This window comes from Papio anubis, unplaced genomic scaffold, assembly GCF_008728515.1.
Source record: "Papio anubis isolate 15944 unplaced genomic scaffold, Panubis1.0 scaffold584, whole genome shotgun sequence".
In the NCBI taxonomy this organism is placed as follows: domain Eukaryota; kingdom Metazoa; phylum Chordata; class Mammalia; order Primates; family Cercopithecidae; genus Papio; species Papio anubis.
This window is the reverse complement of record NW_022166058.1, coordinates 21629-39215: the sequence shown is the minus strand read 5'-3', so window position 1 is coordinate 39215 and position 17587 is coordinate 21629.

The window sequence follows — 17587 nt, the reverse complement described above, 5'->3', positions numbered from 1 at the left end:
TAAGTTAGGTTTTCTTTTTTTTCTTTCTTTCTTTTTTTTTTGAGTCGGAATTTTGCTCTTGTTGCCCAGGCTGGAGTAAAATGGTGCAATCTTGGCTCACTGCAACCTCCGCCTCCTGGGTTCAAGCAATTCTCCTGCCTCAGTCTCCCAAGTAGCTGGGATTACAGGTGTGTGCCACTACACCTGGCTAATTTTTCATTTTTTTAGTAGAGACGGGTTTTCACCGTGTTGGTCAAGCTGGTCTTGAACCCATGACCTCAAGTGATCCACCCACCGTGGCCTCCCAAAGTGTGGGGATTACAGCTGTGAGCCACTGACCCTGGCCCTAGGTTAGGTTTTTAATCTTGTCTGCCTATTAAGCTAGGTTAGAGTTCATCCACAAGGACTCAAATATAAAAGTACGAAGTCCTTCTCAGGTCATATTTAGTTTGCCTTAACAATATATGCGTCAGAAAGAAGCATTTACTGTCCCTTCCATTCTTCTCAGGATAAAGTCCACTCTTCCTAACTGTCCCTCAAGGTCCTTACGCCCCTCTGACCTCATATGTCACTGCTCCTTATCTGTTTCGCTTCTCAAAGCTCCAGCCACACCGAAACTATTATAGCTTTTCGAACAATCCATCCTGTTTGCTGTGCCTAGAATATTCTTCCTTGTCTTCTTGGTCTGGCTAATTATTTCTCACCATATATTTGCTTAGACGTCACTACCTTCAGGAGTTATTCCTGGACTTCAAATCTGAGTTAGATGCCTTAAGTGCTATCTAGAGTACTGTATGCCCTTATCACATCGTGCTGACCTATTGTGAGCATACAATAGAAACCTGCTTTTTTTTTTTTTTGAGACAAAGTCTCACTCTGTTGGTCAGGCTGGAGGGCAGTGGTGCGATCTTGGCTCACCGTAGCCTCCACCTCCACCTCCCGGGCTCAAGCAATTCTCCTGCCTCAGCCTCTCAAGCAGATGGGATTACAGGCATGTGCCACCACGCCTGGCTAATTTTTGTATTTTTAGTAGAGACGGAGTTTCACCACGCTGGACAGACTGGTCTCAAACTCCTGACCTCAGGTGATCCGCCCGCCTCGACCTCCCAAAGTGCTGGGATTACAGGCATGAGCCACCGTACCCAGCCCAAACCTGTTTAATGAATGAAATAAAGTTTGGAAATGTGTATTTTACTATGCATCTATGGTATGCCACTTTCTACATAACACTGACGTGTGTACAGGTATGAACTGTGTGTGTGTGTGTGTGTGTGTGTAGGTAAGTACTATATCGGGCGCACACTTACTCCAAAGCAGAAACCTTCCGAGGTCTGGTCTCTGAGGATGTTGAGGTGGGTCACAGGGTAAGGACTAAACCGCTGTACACCTCATAGGAACAGAATAAGTTCTGCCTAGAGTCAGGGAACACAGTGAGGGTGGAGAGTCACAGGGCATTCTCCCGAGTGCAGCCGGAAGCAGAGTGAAGGTGGGAGGCCAGGGCTGCCCACACCCCCAACCTTGGCTGAGGGAGGCAGAGGGTTGGGAGAAGGCAGGGAAAGGAAGGTGGAACGTGGGAGTTATGCATTTACAGGTGGAGCTAGACCACAGGAAGTGTAGGTTGTGGCTGGTGGAGGAATAGCTAGGTGTGTTTACTAGAAGATGAGCTAGATGAAATAGGGCCACGAAGTCTTTGAAGCTTTTTCTTTGAAAAGGTGATGTCTATTTGCCTACCCCTTGAATCTGGGCTTGACCAAAGAATGTAGTAGGAATGATAGCCGGCTGGGCGCGGTGGCTCACGCCTGTAATCCCAGCACTTTGGGAAGCTGAGGCAGGTGGATCACTTGAATTCAGGAGTTTGAGACCAGCCTGGCCAACATGGTGAAACTGCATCTCCATTAAAAATATAAAAAAATTGGGTGTGGTGGTGGGTGCCTGTAGTCCCAGCTATTTGGGAGGCTAAGGCAGGAGAATTGCTTGAACTCAGGAGGTGGAGGTTGCAGTGAGTGGAGATCATATCACTGCACTCCAGCCTGGGCAACAGAGTGAGACTCCATCTCAAAAAAAAAAAAAAAAAAAAAAAAAAGGTATCGGGCACGTCCAGAGCCAAGGTCACAAGATAACTTGTACCCTCCACTTTGCCCCCTTGGAATGCAGCCCTGAAACCACCTTATAAGTAGCTTTTCTAGCCTACCGGAGGATGAGAGCCATATCCAGGACTCCTGCCCACACGCAGGGGGTGAAATCAAACTCCTCAAGGACCTGCCCACATCTACCACAGAAGACAGTAAAATAGATCTCCAGTTCATCACACGAAACCATCACGCAGGTTAACTAACCATTTCTTGCTCAAAAAAAAGTTAGTACTTAAAAAATTTCCAAGAGCAATCAAAACCTGTCTTGTCAAGAAAGAGCATAAAAAGAGAAACCAAGCAGAAATAGCTTCAGTGTCCTTACCTGCGGCTGCCTCTCTAGGCCATCCTTACCACCCTGCGCCCCTTTAAAAGCCAGCACTGCAGAGCCATCCCTTCTGCCAGTGTCTGACATGTCTGTCAGAGCACACATCCTTCCCGACATGGGCTAGAGAGGACTGCAGGGTCTGTCCTCAAGGCTGCTCCCATCCCTGGTGGCTGCTGACTCCAGGCAGCCAAACGTCTCCTGGGAGGCGTCGGTCATGTACACGAAGCCATCCTCATCCTTGTAGTCTCTGTAGATCTCTGCCATGGTTACGCTCGTGCTGACCAGGCTCTTGTTGTTCACCAGCAAGTAAAAGGCTTCCGTGGCTCTCAGGACCATGCGGCTCCTGGGATGGGCAGGAGGGTGGTGAGGGGGTGACCTGCCAGACAGCCCAGGGATCTGCAGCCTCGTGACACTCAAGAAGACTGAATTGCTCCCTCCTTCTTCCCTGAGATTTAACTATAAGCTTCCCATTTGGGTCAAAAGGGTGAGGCCATTCCATGGATGAAATAGGAGAACACAAACAGGACGAGGAAACATGACAACACAAAAATGCTAAGCAAATAACTTCTGTTTGTTATGAAATTCAATCTATTGGGCTGGGTGCAGTGGCTCACGCCTATAATCCCAGCACTTTGGGAGGTCGAGGAGGGCAGATCACGAGGTCAAGAGATAGAGGCCATCCTGGCCAACATGGTAAAATCCAGTCTGTACTAAAAATACAAAAATTAGCTGGGCACGGTGGCATGCACCTGTAGTCTCAGCTACTAGGGAGGCTGAGGCAGGAGAACCGGGAGGCGGAGGGTGGCGAGGTGGGGCAGAGACAAAGGCTTTTTTTTTTCCACTTACCTCTGTCTGGCCAGTGTTTTTCCACCGTATGAGAGGCCTTATCTCCCAAACTAAAGGCAGTGGTCCTCAGACTCCAGCATATTAGAATTCCCTAGAAGATGAAGTATTGAAAGTGCAGATTCCTGGCCGGGCGCGGTGGCTCAAGCCTGTAATTCCAGCACTTTGGGAGGCCGAGGCGGGCAGATCACAAGGTCAGGAGATCAAGACCATCCTGGCTAACAGGGTGAAACCCCATCTCTACTAAAAGATACAAAAATATAGCCGGGCGAGGTGGCGGGCACCTGTAGTCCCAGCTACCCAGGAGGCTGAGGCAGGAGAATGGCGTGAACCCGGGAGGTGGAGCTCGCAGTGAACCGAGATCCGGCCACTGCACTCCAGCCTGGGCGACAGAGCGAGACTCCGTCTCAAAAAAAAAAGAAAGAAAGTGCAGATTCCTGAGCACCATGCTGCAGGGGTTTTGACTTGGCAGATCTGGGAAGCAGCTCGGGAACATGCGTGACTGCGAAGCAGTAGATCGCACTATGAAAAGCACGGCTGCAGAAGCGCAGGAGGCCCTCCTGCCGCTGCGTCCTTGCCAGTGCTCTTTCTGTTTTTTCTTTCTTCTTTTGAGACAGAGTCTTGCTCTGTCGTCCAGGCTGGAATGCAGCAGTACGATCTTGGCTCACTGCAAACTCTGCCTCCTGCATTCAAGCGATTCTCCTGCCTCAGCCTCCCGAATAGGGGGGATGACAGGTGTGGACCATCACGCCCAACTAATTTTTGTATTTTTAGAGACAGGGTTTCACCATATTGACTAGGCTGGTCTCGAACTCCTGACCTCATGATCTGCCCACCTCAGCCTCCCAAAGTGCTGGGATTCCAGGCGTGAGCCACCGCACCCGGATTTGCTAGTGGTCTTTCAAAGTCTCATTTATATCTATCTGCCTGCCTACCCTGCAGAAACAGTCATTTAAATCTGGTCACTGCTTAAGTGTTTATACAAAACCTCAGCCCTTATCCCACTTGATTCTCCATTTCCAGGTAAAGAAACCAAGGCACAGAAGTTAAAGGATATGGTAGAAGCAACCCGAGTGTCCATCAATGACGAATGGAGAAACAAAATGTGGTGGACACACACAATGGAATATTATTCAGCCTCCAGAAGAAAGGATATTCTGACACATGCTAAAACACGGACCAACCTTGAGGACACTATGAGACGTGAAATAAGGCAGTCACAAGAGGACAAATACTGTATGATGCCACTCACATGAGGCACTTAGTCAAAGTCATACAGACAGAAATAGAACAGTGGTTTCTCTTTCTTTCCTTCCTTCCTCCCTCCCTCCCTCCCTCCCTCCTTCCCTCCCTCTCTCTCTCTCTCTCTCTTTCTTTCCTTCCTTCCTTCTTTTTTTTGATGGAGTGTTGCTCTTGTTGCCCAGGCTGGAGTGCAGTGGCATAATCTCGGCTCACTGCAACCCCTGCCTCCCTGGTTCAAGCAATTCTCCTGCCTCAGTCTCCTGACTTGGTGGGATTACAGGCGTGCGCCACCACACCCAGCTAATTTTTGGTACTTTTAGTAGAGACGGGGTTTCACCATATTGGCCAGGTTGATCTCGAACTCCTGACCTCAGGTGATCTACCTGCCTCGATCTCCCAGAGTTCTGGGATTACAGGTGTGAGCCACTGCATCCGGCCAGAACAGTGGTTTCTAGGGACTGAAGGGATAAGGAAATGGGGAATTATTATTTAATGAGTACCGAGTTTCAGTGTGGGAAGATGGAAAAGTTGTGAAGTTGAATGATGGTGATAGTAGCACAACAATGTAGATGTACTTAATGCCACTGAACTGCACATCTAACAGTGGTTAAGATGGTCAACTTCGTGTTAGGTGTATTTTATCCTAACTAAAATAATACTACTACTAATAAAGATAAAAGACATCAACAAACCTAAGTGGTATTCTACCTGTCTGCAGTAGCCCTGGGTTTATTAGAAGCTTCCTTTTTTGCTTGCTTTCCTTTCTTTCTTTTTTTTTTTGAGACGGAGTCTCGCTGTGTCTCCCAGGCTGGAGTGCAGTGGCGCGATCTCAGCTCACTGCAAGCTCCGCCTCCCGGGTTCATGCCATTCTCCTGCCTCAGCCTCCCGAGTAGCTGGGACTACAGGCGCCGCCACCGTGCCTGGCTAGTTTTTTGTATTTTTTTAGTAGAGACGGGGTTTTACCGTGTTAGCCAGGATGGTCTCGATCTCCTGACCTCGTGATCCGCCTGTCTCGGCCTCCCAAAGTGCTGGGATTACAGGCTTGAGCCACCACGCCTGGCTTCTTTCCTTCCTTCCTTCCTTCCTTCCTTCCTTCCTTCCTTCCTTCCTTCCTTCCTTCCTTCCTTCCTTCCTTCCTTCCTTCCTTCCTTCCTTCCTCTTTCTCTTTCTTTCCTTTCTTTCTTTTTCCTTCTTCTCTTTCTCTCTTTCTTTTTCTCCTCTTTCCTTTTCCTTCTTTCTCCTTCCTTCCTTCCTTCCTTCCTTCTTCCTTCCTTCTTCCCTCCTCCTCCTCCTTCTCCTTCTTCTCCTTCTTCTTCTTCCTCTTCTTTCTTTTCATTCTTTCATTCTTTTGTTCTTTTTATTTAATCCCCAGTGTGATGGTAACTATATACACTTTCCTGGATATTTGAAATGCCCCAGTATTCTCAGTCAAGCTCAACATGGAAGGCCCTCCCATCATTAGCTAGAAATAATACAGCTCAAAAACACTAAGCAAGTACATCTCGGTTCACCATGAGTTTAAAGTTAAGAATTTCCTATATGGGATGAAGAAAATGCATTATGTCACATGTTCTGACATATCACTTAAGCACCTTGAGGTGACAACTGGGAAGGAGAATTACTGAGCAGAAGTCTAAAATCCTTCCCCTTGGATTCAAGATACAGAGGAGTAGCCACATTTGGCTGGACTTCGTAGGGACTCTGAGTCATTTCATTAGCATAGCAGGTGAAGCCTGTTGGGAATGGCTAATCCTCTCTTTAAGCATCCTCAACCTAAACAACCAATCCTCCACACACTGTCTGTGTGGGTGAGGGTACATCCAGCGCACTCCCTGTGCCAGCTACTAGGACTGAAGGGGTTAAGTTCTGTGATGCGTGGAGGAAAAATAATTTCAGAACCTGGTTAATGAACACTGGCTAATCCAGGATGGAGCCCTGACCATGGTTATGCTCTGTGGTGAGCCCTTGCTGGTCCTGCACGGGAAAGGGGGCAGCTGAAGACCGGCTGTTGCAGTCGGCTCCTATGTCCAGAAACTGCACCTTTATTTCCTTTCTTCCTCTACCAGGCTCTAATTTTTTTTTTTTTTTTTGAGACGGAGTCTCGCTTTGTCATCCAGGCTGGAGTGCAGTGGCGCGATCTTGGTTCACTGCAAGCTCTGCCTCACGGGTTCATGCCATTCTCCTGCCTCAGCCTCCTGAGTAGCTGGGACTACAGGTGCCTGCCACCATGCCCGGCTAATTTTTTGTATTTTTAGTAGAGACGGGGTTTCACTGTGTTAGCCAGGATGGTCTTGATCTCCTGACCTTGTGATCCACGCACCTCAGCCTCCCAAAGTGCTGGGATTACAGGCGTGAGCCACCGCGCCCGGCCCAGACTCTCATTTATTAAAGGTTGGTGAGTCCCCAAGAGTAAAAACTCTGCGGTTTGGTGGATATTTATGCACATAGCCCAGCACAGTGGCTGATACATAATGGATGCTTCTTAATGCTTTCTAATTATTGCTAATTAGAGATTATTAACTATTTCTAAATGAATTAATGTAGAAATTCATCATACTGGGCTGAAGAATGGGGAGTGCATGGAGTTTGGGGTGCACCTATTAGGAACAAAGGGGGAAGTTGTATTAAGGCTCACTTTTCGGGGCCAGGTGTGGTGGCTCACGCCTGTAATCCCAGCACTTTGGGAGGCTGAGGCAGGTGGATCACGAGGTCAGGAGATGGAGACCATCCTGGCTAACACAGTGAAACCCTGTCTCTACTAACAATACAAAAAATTAGCCAGGCATGGTGGCGGGTACCTGTAGTCCCAGCTACTCGAGGCAGGAGAATGTCATGAACCCGAGAGGCAGAGCTTGCAGTGAGCCGAGATTGCACCACTACACTCCAGCCTGGGCAACAGAGCAAGACTCCGTATCAAACAAACGAACGAATAAATAAATAAACAAATGAAGACTCACTTTTCGGTGAAGTCACTCAAGCCCCCACAGCATCTGAAGTCTGACAGGAATTGGGATCTAAGCCTGACTTTGGTTTTCCTTTAGTTGTCCTTAGTCTCCACTCCATTAACCTTAGCAGTTCTGAGAATGCAGTGTTCTGTAAGAGTTCATTAAAATACTGTAATAGATGTTCTGAAGAAGCTGTCTGCATCAGCCAAAACCTTCGAGAGGGTGTATGTAGTTCAGGGAGACTGACCAGCCAAGTTTATTATTATTATTATTATTATTATTACTATTGTTATTATTTTGAGATGGAGTCTCACTCTGTGACCCCGGCTGGAGTGTAGTGGCATGATCTTTGCTTACTGCAACCTCCACCTCCCAGGTTCAGGTGATTCTCCTGCCTCAGCCTCTGAGTAGCTGGGACTACAGGTGCGTGCCAACATGCCCAGCTAATTTTTATATTTTTAATAGAGATGGGGTTTTGCCATGTTGGCCAGGCTGGTCTTTAACTCCTGACCTCAAGTGATCTGCCCGCCTCAGCTTCCCAAAGTGCTGGGATTACAGGTGTAAGCCACCGCGCCCAGATGAGCCAAGTTTATTTACTGAGCCCCTATCAGCTATTTTGAGTTGCATATCATTTTTATTGAGTTCAGCTGGCAGGTGACAACTTCAATCCCTTCAGCTTTATCTGTCAGTTATCAGCATCTGGCCTGCCTTGTGTTGTCCTGTGTAGGTGGAAGCTGGGTGAGGGAAAGGCCTGGTTCCTCCGCTCGATGATTCTCGCAGGTGGACTGAGCGTTTCCTCCTGAAAATTTCCTCCCTGACATCAGGGGGAAAGAACCACTCAGGGGCAAAATGCTGTCAGTGGGCTTCACAAATACCTGGAAACAAAGTTATCTGGACTAGTTTCCAAAGGTTATTTTGGAAACTTATTAGAGAAATTTAATAATTGAAATACAGTGCCAGTAAAACGTTAGAATAACACAGAGAACCTGCTGTTACAGCAACATTGGGAGCTCTCACTTTCTTTTTTTTTTTTTTTTTGAGATAGAGTCTCGCCCTGCTGCCCAGGCTGGAATGCAGTGGCATGATCAAAACTCACTGCAGCCTCCACCTCTTGGGCTCAAGTGACCCTCCCACCTCGGCCTCCCAAGTAGCTGTACTACAGGCGCATGCCACCACACTTGGCTAATTTTTGTTATTTTTTGTAGAGACAGGGTTTCACAACGTTCCCCAGGCTGGTCTTGAACTCCTGTGCTAAAAGGCCCGCCCGCCTTGGCCTCCCAAAGTGCTGGGATTAGAGGTGTGAGTTCATTTGCTTTAGGCTTGCTAGTGAGATACTTACCGCTTGTTTAAAATAGGTGATTTATGAGATCATCCTCTTTAAAGGCACAAGTGAAGGGAAAAGTAAAACATAAATTCTTCTCATTCCTTCTCTGCCAGATCCCGTCCTTCCAAAAGGCCCAGGTGCTCACAGCACATGCACACGTACACTGTGTCACCTGTCGAATGGTGCTGAGGGACTAAACCACGGTCACCTCCCGTGGGACCAGGAACTTAGTTTTTGTCCAGCAGTGGCAGGAACGTCTCTCTAGGGGTAGCGCTCCACTATCACCTGTCAAGAATTTCGGCATAAATTTCTTCTGATACAAGTGCCTAAGAATGTGACTCAGAGTTCTATGTGTCTTAGGAACCTGGAACAAAGAGAAGACCATTGGGCGCTTTTTGTTTTTTCAAAGAATAGGATCAGAGGTCCCCCTAACAGAAGTACAACGGTGTCTCACTGGGACCTTGTTTGGGAACTTCGCCCAGATTCCAGCAATTTCCTCTTGTCTGGTTGCTGTGACTATTTCAAGTATAAAAGAATAAGCAAACGGCTAAGCGAGCCGTAGCTTCTCTTCTTTTTTCCCCCTGGTCAGCCAGAAAGGTACCTCTAGAAGTTTACTAAATTCTCCCTCTGCTTGAAAGATCTGAGGCTTGGGATTTTCAGTGGAGGCAGCGTTTTACTTAACAGCTGTGTCTGTGTCTGACTTAAAAAAGAAAAAAAAAAAAAGTCCTGCAACCAGGACCTAACTCATTCTTCCAGCAGCTTCCAAACAGCCTGTAGGAGCCTGAAGAGGCCCCTCTGTAGGGCTGAGTGACATCAGGCCCCTTCTTTCCCTCCCCTCTTCCCACTCCCCCTCCGTGGGCAGCAGGAGGTCAGTTCTGAGGTTGGAAATGAAATGACCATCTGTATATTGGTCAGAGAAAGTCACTTTGCTCACTATTAGTAAAGAATTTATCTTTGCCAAAGAAATTAAGGTTTGCAATGGAGCACTGTAATACTAGTCTGCACTATAATATGGTCTCATAGGCCTTAGCTCAGGAGCTCTGACAGAATTAGTCTCAAGTGAGGACTTTTTTTTGAGATGGGGTCTCGCTCTGTCACCCGGGCTGCAGTGCAGTGGCGCGATCTCGGCTCACTGCAACCTTCGCCTCACGGGTTCAAGTGATTCTCAAGTGAGGACATTTGAATACCACAGTTATAAAGCAGATAGAAGATTGGGTCGCCTTACCCTGAAATGTGTTGCCATTTTTCATAGTGAGCAATAGAAAGGTTGAGTAATTTGCCCAGATAAAAAGAGGTGAAACTAGCGTTAAAATCCTGGTACGTTATCAAAGTATCATTGCACTCTGCAGTTTTCCAGCATATTCTGTCATACTTCTGCAGTTTCAGGAATGTGGGTAGGACCATTATCATAACTAAGATTTGGTGTTTAATAGATGATGAAACTGAGGTCCATAGAAATGAACTTACTTGCCTAGGACCAAACAGATGCTTAGACTGACCCAGTTCTTTGTTCCCAGACCAGGATATTCTATCCTAGTGCACTTCTTTTACGCAGGATGGTTTTAGGACTTAGCTTTCCTGTCTAGAAAAAGATGCTGCTCTTGACGCTGACAACTTCCTTGCCCCAGATCCAGGAGCACAGTGGTCCTTCCATGATTCACACCCATCCTTTTCCTGAGAATAAACAGGATCAGGCTAGGCACATTGGCTCGCACCTGTAATCCCAGCACTTTCGGAGGCTGAAGCAGGAGGATTGTTTGAGGCCAGGAGACTGAGACTAGCTTGTATAGTGAGATTCCATCAATACAAAAAAAAATTTTTTTAAATTAGCTGGCGTGGTGGCATGCACTGTAGTCCCAGCTACTCAGGAGGCTGAGGCAGGAGGGTCGCTTGAGTCCAGGAGGTTGAGGTTGTAGCGAGCCACCATCTTGCCATTGCACTCCAGCCTGGGCAATAGAGCAAGGCCCTGTCTCTAAGCAAATGAAGAAACAAATCAAATAAACAGGACCATTAGCATCTGTTCTATTGTTACTAGATGGCCCATGATCTTTAGGGGTCTCACTGCTGTGGGGACTGCTCTGGGACCATTCCATGCTGAGTTATTTGACATCTGAAGAGTCTTCAGTCAAATGAGGATGATGGAGAGGAAAATGGCCAAACATTTCCAAGTCTGCTGAGGGACAGAAGGAAAAATAGTAGTTTCCTGATTTTTACCTATTTAAAAAAACAACAACTCATTTTTTTGTTTAATTTTGCATTTCCTCCTGCCTAGGAAGCTGGGGCAATGGTTTCTGAGCCAACTCCGAGTCCTTGAGCTCCCAGGGAATGGAGAGAACTTGGCCTCTGCAGTCAGAAGGATTTCTTAGTAGGCTTCTATATTCCAGACCACTCCACCATGAAGAGTGTCTTCCCTGACTCTGCCTAGGCACAGCGGAGTGAGCCAGGGCAGTGACTTAAGTTGTTTCATGAATTTCCGCACCAGGCTTGGCCGGCGTGGCTAAATGCTGAAGTCCAAAACGTGTCCTGGAAAATCTTTCGAGATCGCTCCACTACACTTTAGCCTCGGCAGCAGAGAGAGACTCAAAAAAACTAAAAAATGTAAGGTCCTACCTCACAGCTCCCGCAATCCACTATCATAGTGGTGCCTTGTCTCCTTTCATGAGTCAGCTTTGCAGGTGTTTGTGTCTTATCCATGGGGATGAAAAAAGATTTTCTGTCACCAATAACTCTAACACAAGTCTGGAAAACAATTTGGAATCTGAGTTGCAGAAGGCAGCAGACACAAATGGAGTTCCAAGCCCATTTTTCTAAGATCCTGAGCAATTTCTTGCTTTCTGCACCTCTTGCATTTATTGTAATGTACCCCCAAGAAACCTGGCCATTAGCTCTGTATCTGCTTAAGAAACCTCCACTTTCAGAATCTTCAAGGCTGGAAGGAGAATACAGCACCAGTCAGGCACCATGACCTGAAGGTTGGCATCTTGGGAATTTTTGCAGCTGGATCCCAGACCTGTCTCTTCAGGAAACACAGGATTTGGAACCTGACAGCTTGAATGGGACATTCAACATTTGGATTCTGAAAAAATCCAAATGTTCTTCAGGAACATTTGTTATTGATTGTAGGGACCAGCCCCACAGGGTCGGTGGATTTTTCTCCCCGTGTGCGGAGACAAGAGATTGTAGAAATAAAGACGCAAGACAAAGAGATAAAAGAAAAGACAGCTGGGCCCGGGGGACCACGACCACCAAGACGCGGAGACCGGTAGTGGCCCCGAATGCCTGGCTGTGCTGCTATTGATTGGATACAAGACAAGGGGGCAGGGTAAGGAGTGTGAGTCATCTCCAATGATAAGTAATGTCACCTGAGTCATGTGTCCACTGGACGGGGGTCCCTTCCCTGTTTGGCAGCCGAGGCGGGGGGAGGGAGAGAGAGAGAGACAGCTTACGCCATTATTTCTGCATATCAGAGACTTTTAGTACTCTCGCTAATTTTGCTACTGCTATCTAAAAGGCAGAGCCAGGTGTACAGGACGGAACATGAAGGTGGACTAGGAGTGTGACCACTGAAGCACAGCATCACAGGGAGACAGTTAGGTCTCCGGATAACTGCGGGCGGCCTTGACTGATGTCAGGCCTTCCACAAGAGGTGGAGGAGTAGGGTCTTCTCTAAAACTCCCCCGGGGAAAGGGGGACTCCCTTTCCAGGTCTGCTAAGTAGCGGGTGTTTTTCCTTGGCACTGAGGCTACGGTTAGACCACGGTCTGCTTGGCAACGGGCGTCTTCCCAGACTCTGGCGTTACCGCTAGACTAAGGAGCCCTCTGGTGGCCCTGTCTGGGCATAACAGATGGCTCACACTCTTGTCTTCTGGTCACTTCTCACTATGTCCCCTCAGTTCCTGTCTCTGTGTGGCCTGGCTTTTCCTAAGTTATGATTGTAGAGTGTGGATTATTATAATATTGGAATAAAGAGTAACTGCTACAAACTAATGATTAATGATGTTCATATATAGTCATATCTATGATCTATATCTAGTATAACTGTTATTTTATATATTTTATTATACTGAAACAGCTCGTGCCCTCAGTCTCTTGCCTCGGCACCTGGGTGGCTTGCCGTCCACAATAGATGAAAGTTTTATTTTGCATAATAAGAACGTGGAAGGCTGACCATATTTTACATTAACATTGTCAGACATTTTTATGTTGAACTTTTCTTCTACACATGAAATCTGAATTGCTCTGGCTCATTACCTGCCAACATTTCGTTTCCACTGTGGGGTACACAGAAGTAACCAGGAGGCCGGGCGTGGTGGCTCATGCCTGTAATCCCAGTACTTTGGGAGGTTGAGGCGGGCAGATCACCCGAGGTTGGGAGTTTGAGACCAGCCTGACCAACATGGAGAAACCCTGTCTCTACTAAAAATACAAAATTAGCCAGGCATGGTGGCAGGCGCCTGTAATTCCAGCTACTTGGGAAGCTGAGGCAGGAGAATCGCTTGAACCCAGAAGGTGGAGGTTGCAGTGAGCTGAGATGGCGCCACTGCACTCCAGCAGCCCGGGCAACAACAGCGAGACTCCGTCTCAAAAAAAAAAAAAAAGGTAACCAGAACACAGCATCTACCCTTCCTGGGTGGCAACACTGGATCATTCTTTTCTTGTTTCTGTTATCTGCATTAGCTGAGCCATTTGCTACTTGTATCTAATTTGATCTAAGTCAAAAGCATACCTGGTAAAATGCCGTAGCAGGAAATGGTATCCCAGAATGATTTACATCATGGAATGGAGTAACCTAATGCTACCAAGGAAAACTGCCAAGCATCTTCCCCTCTTTCTATGAATTGACTTTATATATTTTTTTTCTGGCTAGTAAAATTATTAAAACATTCCTCCTTTGGCTTAATAAATTAGCTTTAAAATCTTAATTACCGCTGGGCACAATGGGTCATGCTTGTAATCCCAGCACTTTGGGAGGCCGAGGTGGGTGGATGACTTGAGGTCAGGAGTCCCAGACCAGCCTGGTCAACATAGCAAAACTCCTTCTCTACTAAAAATACAAAAAATTAGCCAGTTGTGGTGGCATGCATCTGTACTCCTAGCTACTCAGGAGGCTTAGGCAAGAGAATCGCTTGAACCTGGGAGGCAGAGGTTGCAGTGAGCTGAAATCACGCCGCTGCTCTCCAGCCTGGGTGGAGTCTCAAAAATTAGTAAAATTAAAAACTAATTAATTAATTAAATAAAATATTAATTACCATGAAGTCTTGTGAGGCTCTTCACTTTTTTCAAAGTACAGTACTGAAATATTCAATGCAGCATTGTTTGAATACTGAAAAAAGGTAATCTAAATGTCATTAAGAAACAAGTAAATTGGCCGGGCGCGGTGGCTCACGCCTGTAATCCCAGCACTTTGGGAGGCCGAGACGGGCGGATCACAAGGTCAGGAGATCGAGACCATCCTGGCTGATATGGTGAAACCCCGTCTGTACTAAAAAATACAAAAAACTAGCCGGGCGACGAGGCGGGCGCCTGTAGTCCCAGCTACTCGGGAGGCTGAGGCAGGAGAATGGCGTAAACCCGGGAGGCGGAGCTTGCCGTGAGCTGAGATCTGGCCACTGCACTCCAGCCTGGGCGACAGAGCCAGACTCCGTCTAAAAAAAAAAAAAAAAAAAAAAAAGAAGTAAATTACGACACAAGCATTTTAAGGAGAGTAAAGAGAAGTATATTAATATCTATGTATTTCTTATGCAGACATAGACGTTAATGATGTTCAAATTATATGCAGATTGAAAAAATTAGTTGCAGAAGTTGTGTTTTTCAAAAAGTCTCAGAAAACAACCTGGTAACAGGGGAGGAAACTAGAATTAGGGGGACTATTCAAAAGAGACTTGAAATTGATCTCTAATGTTGGACTTTTTATGTGGGAATTTATTTGTGTGCTTCTCGTATAATTAAAATAAATAAAAATAAAACAGTGTATAAAAAGTGGTTTTATAATGACCTCAAACGTGCCTGGAAGGGCTCTGAAGCCATTCAGGTGCGGAGGAGCTGCCCTCTTGTGGAGTTTATTTACTGTGTTTTCATTCACAGAACTCTGGAGTGCCAATTTCAGAGTTAGAGATCAATCTCTCATGATTATCCTGTGAGAAAAAAGACAGTAAAGGTTTAGTGGCTTTCTAAAAGTCACTTAGAGTGTTAGGCAAGTCACAATTACAGACCAAGTCTTCTGATCCCTAGCTGGAGTTCTTTCAGCTATTCTGCCTCCCCTAAACCATGAGCCAGTGAGTGTTAAAGAAAACCCACTGTGGCCGGGCGCGGTGGTGGCTCACACCTGCAATCCCAGCACTTGGGAGGCCGAGGCGGACGGATCACGAGGTCAGGAGATCGAGACCATCCTCACCAACATGGTGAAACGCTGTCTCTACTAAAATACAAAAAATTAGCTGGGCGTGATGGCGCGCTCCTGTAGTCCCAGCTACTCGGGAGGCTGAGGCAAGGGAAATTGCTTGAACCCCGGAGGTGGAGATTGCAGTGAGCCGAGATCACGCCACTGCATTCCAGCTTGGTGACAGAGCAAGACTCCGTCTTAAATCAATCAATCAATAAATAAAACACAATGGAGTTTCACCATGTTGGCCAGGCTGGTCTCGAACTTCTGACCTCAGGTGATCCGCCTACCTCAGCTTCCCAAAGTGCTGAGATTACAGGCATGAGCCACCACGCCCGGCCTTTGAAAATCTTTTTATAGGGGTAAAATATACATAATTCTTATCATCTTAACAATTTTAAGTGGATGATTAAGTGGCATTAAGTACATTCATATTGTGCAACCATCACCACCATCCATCTTCAGAATTTTCCATTGTAAAATTGAACTGACATATTTAATAAAAGCATAAACCTCAAAGCCATATCTAGCCATTAAGCAACATCTGAATGCAGTAAGTTGAGTATTGGGGTAGAATAGGGAAGTGACCAGGACTTGCCTCTAGCCACAGATGACTCACTTACCTGTTTCAACTATGTGATTATGCTACAGCCCACTTAATTTTTCTGGTCCAGTTATAGACAGCTCTATCCCTAGACTTCTCTAGCCTGAGATGATCAAGGAATGAATAAAGGATGGCGATTCGTCCTCTATGACCAGTTAAAAAACAAAGATTTGGGACTTTATTTCTACCTAGGATGGACGAAGCTGGAAAAAAGATTCATTCTCACATTAATAACAATAAAAACCAGATAATCTACAAAATAATAACTTTCCTTTAAATCGTTAGAGGGCTGGTCTGGGTGTGGTGGCCTGTAATCTCAGCACTTTGGGAGGCTGAGTTGGGCAGATCACTTGAGGTAAGGAGTTCAAGAGCAGCCTGGCCAACATAGTGAAACCCTGTCTCTACTAAAAATACAAAGATCAGCCAGACATAGTGGCAGGCGCCTGTAATCCCAGCTACTTGGGAGGCTGAAGCAGAATAGGTTGAGCCCGGGAGTCAGAGGTTGCAGTGAGCTGAGATCATGTCACTGCACTCCAGCCCAGGTGACAGAGTGAGACTCCATCTCAAAACAAACAAACAAACAAAAAACAACATTAGAGGGTTAAGACTGCAGGGCAAAAGTAGCCTGAATTCTAAGGATAGATGGGAGGGCCCAAGGACAGCCACAATGCTAGCACTGGCTTATCTGGGACAGCATGGAAGGAAGACGGGGCCTCTGTATAACAGAGTAAGAATTTAACTAGAGTTTTTTTGCTTTGTTTCGTTTTTGTTTTGAGACAGGGTCTCACTCTATTACCCGGTTTGGAGTTGAGTGATGCAATCACAGCTTACTGCAGCCTTGACCTCCTGGGCTCAAGAGATCCCCCAACCTGAGCCTCCCAAGTCTGAATTTTGCTAGTTGTACACTCATGCTTCAGTTCAACACGTTCCACTGTCCTCTGGATCTCCTGCAGTGTAGCAGGCAGCTGAACCCAGAGGCATCATCGGACTCATTTCTAATTTCTGTAGCAAAAATAGGTGATAGGTGATATTGAGTTCTTTCATTAGCAGGCATAAAATATCTGGTTGTCTTTTTTTTTTCTTGTTTTTTGAGACAGGGTCTTGCTATGTCATCCAGGCTGGAGTGCAGTGGCACAATCACAGCTCACTGCAGCCTCAATCTGGTGGGCTTAAGTGATCCTCCCATCTTAGCCATGGGAGTAGCTGGGAATACAGGTACATGCCAGGAGGCCTGGCTAATTAAAACTTTTTTTTTTTTTTGGTAGAGATGAGATCTCAGTATGCTACCCAAGCTGGTCTCAAACTCCTGAGATCAAGCAGTCCTCCCACCTTGACCTCACAAAGTGGTAGGATTAGAGGCGTGAGCCACCGTGGCCTGGCCTTTTTGTGATGTTATAGCAATTGATGCACAAAATCCAAATTTATTGATCCACTGGGTAATGAAAAATGATATGATCTTTTCTTAATTATTAGAACACTAGAAAGAGATAGTTCCTTCATCTGCCATTTAGTTATCCAGTTGTACTGTTCATAGAGGAAAGAAAGGAAAAATGGTTTTTTTGCTTCAAGTTTTCAAGACAATGAATACTCCATCATCCTACAAGGTGACCAATTATTCTTAATGTTTATGATGGGTTTTAATAAATTGCAATTATCTTCTTTGAAGACCAAAGTTTCCCACATTTGCACAGTGGGTGCCCCTTTAAGCTGGTTCTTGAATCTTTTGGAAATTGTTAATCTCTATTTTTGTTTTGTTTTGTTTTTTTGAGACGGAGTCTCGCTCTTTCGCCCAGGCTGGAGTTAGTGGCGCGA